We start from the raw sequence: 5955 nt of genomic DNA, 5'->3' as shown, positions 1-5955 counted from the left end.
TTTTTTTTTTTTTTTTTTTTTTTTTTTTTTTTTTTTTTTTTTTTTTGAGACGGAGTCTCGCTCTTGTTACCCAGGCTGGAGTGCAATGGCGCGATCTCGGCTCACCGCAACCTCCGCCTCCTGGGTTCAGGCAATTCTCCTGCCTCAGCCTCCTGAGTAGCTGGGATTACAGGCACGCGCCACCATGCCCAGCTAATTTTTTGTAGTTTTAGTAGAGACGGGGTTTCACCATGTTGACCAGGATGGTCTCGATCTCTTGACCTCGTGATCCACCCGCCTCGGCCTCCCAAAGTGCTGGGATTACAGGCGTGAGCCACCGCGCCCGGCTGCCGTTTACTTTTCATTGTGTAACTTGGAAAATCCCTCCGCCTTCACAGTCAGTTCTTCACTCGTTCTGTTGCACCCAGACGCTGGAAATAGGCGGGAACGCCCCGCACGTGAGCGGGGGCCCTGGAATTCACCGGCGGCTGGGAGTTCGCGTTGGTTGTTCCAGGTCCGTCTGCAGCGAACCCGGCGATCCATCGGGCCCCGCGGGGGAGCGAGCAAAAGCCGGCAGCGTGCGCGGGTGTCCCGCCACCCACTCCGCGGGGCGGCGCAGCTCCGTCTGCGGCTTCCCCGGGGAGCGGGCTGCCGGCTGCCCCCTGCAGGCGCCCCAGCCCTGCAGCCGAGCTGGGAGGGGCGGGCCGGCGGGTGCCGGGGTGGGCAGCAGCGGCCGGGCCTCTGCGGCTTCTCCGAGTGCTGGGTTCACCGGAGACGAAGAGCCGCGGCCGCCAGGATTCCCAGCACTGGCCGCGTGTTGAGGGCCTGGAAGTGGCCCCGAAGCCGTGCCTTTCCCGCTAGCCCAGCGGAAGTGGGACTCGAAGCACCGGGGCTGGGATGCCCAGGCTGGTGACGCCTTGGGGCTGTCAGTTATACTTGGCGACCGGTCTACACGGCGATTCGGTGCTTTCCGGAATAGCGGATTCAGGATCTCGAGACCCACCTTCGTCCTTGGGCGGTTTAGCCGGGCCTGCGCTTTCCTACGAGCCCTGCTGCCACCCAAACCGCCTGCTGACTTCACGCTCAACCACTGGAGGGCGCAACCACATCATTCTTTAAACATAGATTTGCTGGCCGGGCGCGGGGGCTCCTGCCTGTAATCCCTGTACTTTAGGAGGCCGAAGCGGGCGGATCACCTGAGGTCACGAGTTCGAGACCAGCCTGACCAAAATGGAAACACCCCATCTCTACTCAAAATACAAAATTAGCCGGACATGGGAGCGCATGCCTGTAATCCCAGCTACTCAGGAGGCTGAGGCGGGAGAATTGCTTGAACCCAGGAGGCGGAGGCTGCAGTGAGCCGAGACCCTGCCGTTACACTCCAGCATGGGCAACAAGAGCGAAACTTCATCTCAAAAAAACCACAAGATCTCCCCCCTTAAAGCTGCTACTGAAAACATGGTTTGGAGGAAAAAAACACACACACACAAATAATCTGATATATATACACACATATATATATGTCTGTGTATATACGTATATGTGTGTGTGTATATGTGATATATATGAACTCAAGTGGGATTCTTCAAAACAGGAGGCTGTTACAGTCCCTTCATTTTGTAGCTGAGAAAATGAAGGCCATGGCCCTTGAGAACTCCTGTTGCCCAAGGCGCACAGGTGGTAGGTAAGGAAGTTGAATATTTCTCCAAAGAATCCTTCCCGGCCGGGCGCGGTGGCTCAAGCCTGTAATCCCAGCACTTTGGGAGGCCGAGGCGGGTGGATCACGAGGTCAACAGATCGAGACCATCCTGGTCAACACGGTGAAACCCCGTCTCTACTAAAAATACAAAAAATTAGCTGGGCATGGTGGCACGTGCCTGTAATCCCAGCTACTCAGGAGGCTGAGGCAGGAGAATTGCCTGAACCCAGGAGGCGGAGGTTGCGGTGAGCAGAGATCGCGCCATTGCACTCCAGCCTGGGTAACAAGAGTGAAACTCCGTCTCAATTAAAAAAAAGAAAAAAAAAAAAAGAATCCTTCCCTTCCATGACCCAGGAGGATCCGGCGGGAGAGTAGGGCCGTCCAGAGCTCAGCTGGGACACAAGAAGGCCCAGGGTGGCAGGAGCCCCACTGTGTGCTGTGGAGGATGGCAGACAAAAAGTCAGCATTGTCCCTAAACTGCAGGAACATGTGATGTGATGGGAAAAAATGATGAGTACAAGACACAGGAAGGGCAGGTCACAGAAACACATGGTGCCCAGAAGGGCTTAACTAGCTGCAGCTGTGTGGGCCATGTGCAGAGTGCCCAGGGGTGTCCTGAGTGAGGGTGGATGTCCCCTGCCCCCTGGGATCACCCCGAGAAGGCTTCTGAAGCCTGCCAGGTCACCCTTGTTTTTATGGATAGCTTCACCACACTCCCTCCACCAGTAATTGACAAAGTCTGCTTCTGTTGATTGTCTGATAAAGGATCCAACTTATGTGATTATTAGGACCGGATCATGAAAGAAGACGGATATGAGTGACCCTGAGAAAAGTAGCATCAGAGGAACCTGAGGAGTCTGTGCTGGAGTTACAACATCAGTCCTGTGTGTAAGTGCTGAATTTCAGCATCTGCTTAAGGCTAGGGGTTGCCTAGTCCACTTCAACTCTAAGCTCCTACGGGACAAGCGCTGCCTTCTGAGATGACTAGTCAGCCATCAGCTTCATGCTAGAGGCCTTAAAGCACACCCAAGACAGAGTCTCAGTCCTGATGATTTGGGCTAATGCCTTTCTTAACATTTCACGGATATATTCCATTATTTAATTTATTTTATTACAGTTTTGCTCTATTCAGTCATGGCCATTCTAACTTAGTTGCTGTTGTCTTTGTAAATTTAAATAAATTCTTTTATAATATATAAAATAAAATTTTAAATAAATATTAAAATATTAATTTTAGATAAGAACGTCGTGTACCTTTCAAGATTAATATAGTAAATAAAGAGGACTAAAAACTTAAGAGACTGAAAGACGCTGAGAATGTGTAAGAGAAACCTGGTTATCAAACGCAATCCTGATGTTTTATCAGGCCTCTGTATCAGTGTGGATGATATAACCATGGTTAACTCCATTAAGAAGCAAAATATTCGATTCTCATCTGTTTAAAGTCTTCTAAGAGCATACACCCTAAAACAAAAACCACTTAGTTGGGAAATAAAAGATGGTTATGCTTTATCATTTATATAAGCCTGGACTTTCTCCAAAATGATACAGCTTGCAACAAAAAACACGTGATAGGCTTAATAAAAGAAGAATGGAAATGGAAACTAAGGATCAACAGAAAAGAGTACCACAAGCACGGCAGTACTAGCCTGTCATCTTATTTCCATAATTGAGTATAAAACGTGGCTCTGAGCTTCCTGGAGGCCACGGCAAGACTAGAGACAAGAGCAGTGTGCATCATATCATTAGCAGATGGGAGGATCATGTGACTTTCTAATTGTTTTTCTCAGAAACTGAATCTAAAAAGAATCGCTCTATATAATGACTTATATATATGGCTTTAAGTGAAAAAATGATAAACATTATCCTCCATGAGAGTTTTTGCACAAATTGAAGGCGCTAGGAGCTGGTACTGAAGCACAACTCAGTGAATTTAATCCTGTCAGTGGCGAGGCTCCCACCAGCAAACTTGTGATGAAATGCTAGAATTCCAGCAAATGCAGGCATGGAATGAGAGAGGTCTATCCCATCTGCCCCGTTGTGCCTGGGGCCAGGCCTGAGTGTTGAAGACAGCTCGTTCCAATATAAACTCAAATGAGATGTTCAAAACAGAAGTCTGCAGGAATACGGCACCTCTGATTTGAAATGATGGAGGATTTTCATCAGCCATGTATCTGCTCCATTGGCGGCACCCCAAGCGCATACCCCAGGCTGTTCAGCGCGTGCGCAAACAGAGGACGTCTCAATCGTATGCGTGGAACAGAGCTTTAATTCACAATTTAATTTCTGGATGCAATTTTGAGCAGAGGGTCATTGCTCTCTTTTTAAAGGTAAAAATCAATGAAAGACACTGTGGTTTTGAAATTAAATGAGCACTTGAAAAATACCAGCTTTGTTTGCCTTTGCGTTTTCTTTTTTCCTCTCCTCCAAAGTTCTAAGCTGCAAAATATTCAATTGAAAACTCAGCATGTCCACCGTCTCCCCACTCCTTAAAAAAAATGTAGAAAGTCTCCACTAACAGGAAGAGAGAAGCTCTTCACAGTTTGTTTTTATTTTTAAATGATACTCTATCTCATTTTTAAAGCATTTGTAATAAATTAAGCAAGTAACACTTGTGTGTCAGTTTCTAATGCGCCTGGAACTTGCTGGGCTACAAAAAAATGATTATTTTTATTATTTTTATTATTTTTTTATTATTTTTATTACACGCAAAGATATCCCAATCTTATTGGAGAGGGGAAACTGGGCAATTGATACAGTTAGAGGACTAGGAAGCACTAATCTGTGTCAAACTCCAAAGTGCAAATTCAAAGGAGAGACCGTCGTGGGAGGGAGTGATCCAGAAGAATTCCTATCCCTTACCTGTCCCAGTCATTCTTCATGCCAAAAAAAACAAAGAGAGAGAGAGAGAGAGAGAGAGAGAGAGAGAGAGAAATCTCCAAGTAACTTAATGCTTTCAGTCCTTCTCCAATCTGACAAATATTTATTCAGATTCGAACTGACCGCCCAAGGTTCACTGCAGCTCCCTGTTTCCTGTTAGATCTTGATCTTCTTAAAAATCTTTGCTTAAAACATTGAAGGCTGAATGAAGAGCAAGAAAATCTTGCCTGTGAATAAGTCACTGGGAACTGCACAGAATCAACATCAGCTCACAAGCTCATCATCTCACGCGCGGATTCCTGATCTCATTCTTGCATTCTTGCTCTTAATCCTCCCTTGGCGATCTTCTACTCAGACATCATCTTTTATGCAGAGAAGCAGGCACGTTTTCTCATCGTTAATTCTGTTCTCAGGCAGGTGTGCAGCCACAGAGCACACAGACAACAGGATGAAGTGAGCACTCCAGGATGTGAATTTGTGCGGAGGAATTACAGCTCGGGCTTATTACACGGCTTTGGCCACATCAGGACATGAAGCTGTCTTGAAAATTATGGGCATGTCTAAGCTCTTAAGCACATGTGAACTTTAACCCAGGTGCATTCCCTACTCACATACACAATACAAGCATGCCACGCACTCACAATCCAATTGGCTAACTGTGGTTATTAACAGGAAAGAACAATTATAGTCCTTATGGTCATGGTTTGGTTTAAATTTTCACCTCATCAAAAATGTAACAACCAACCAAAGCAGACTTTCCTCCTTTTTTCCTAATAAAAGCATATTGATTTTCCTGACTTCTTATGACCACATTTGAGGAAAGGAGTAAGCACGGGAATCACCAATACAGCACGCTGATGGGAGGGTGGCCACCAGCTTCATCAGCCTCCCAATTCCTCCACTGTTGCCAGTCTGCACCTCTGGATTTTCAAGGGGCGCAGACTGGCAACAGTAGAGATTTAATAGGTAAGACCTTAGGTTCAGTGGAAAGATCTCCTACAGCTTCTGATATCAGCCCCTATCAGAAATTCTATTTTACTTTGTGTATTTCACATGTTTCAGATATAAGGGGTTAAGACTAATGGTGACCAGCCTTCGTTCATTTGATAAACCTTCATTAAACACAACTGTGGCCTTGTTCTAGGCAGCATGAATAAAATGATTTACAAACATCACTGCTCTTCCAGCAGTCAGTGTTTTACAGGGGAACTCGAGAAGCAGTCAGGAAGGAAGTTCTCGGAGGAGACAGCCCTGAAACTGAATCAGACTTTAAAAGATAAGTTGGTCAGCAGGGTTGGAGGGAGGGAGGAAGGGAAAAGAAGGTTCTGAAAGATGGATCTTTCAGAGCAAACAAATAACTTGGGCACAGGCATGGGCACAAAAAGGAAGAGAAATGC

The sequence above is a fragment of the Sapajus apella genome, unplaced genomic scaffold (assembly GCF_009761245.1).
Source record: "Sapajus apella isolate SASKATOON/1434 unplaced genomic scaffold, GSC_monkey_1.0 scaffold114, whole genome shotgun sequence".
Lineage (NCBI taxonomy): Eukaryota > Metazoa > Chordata > Mammalia > Primates > Cebidae > Sapajus > Sapajus apella.
Note: the sequence above shows the minus strand (reverse complement) of the source record.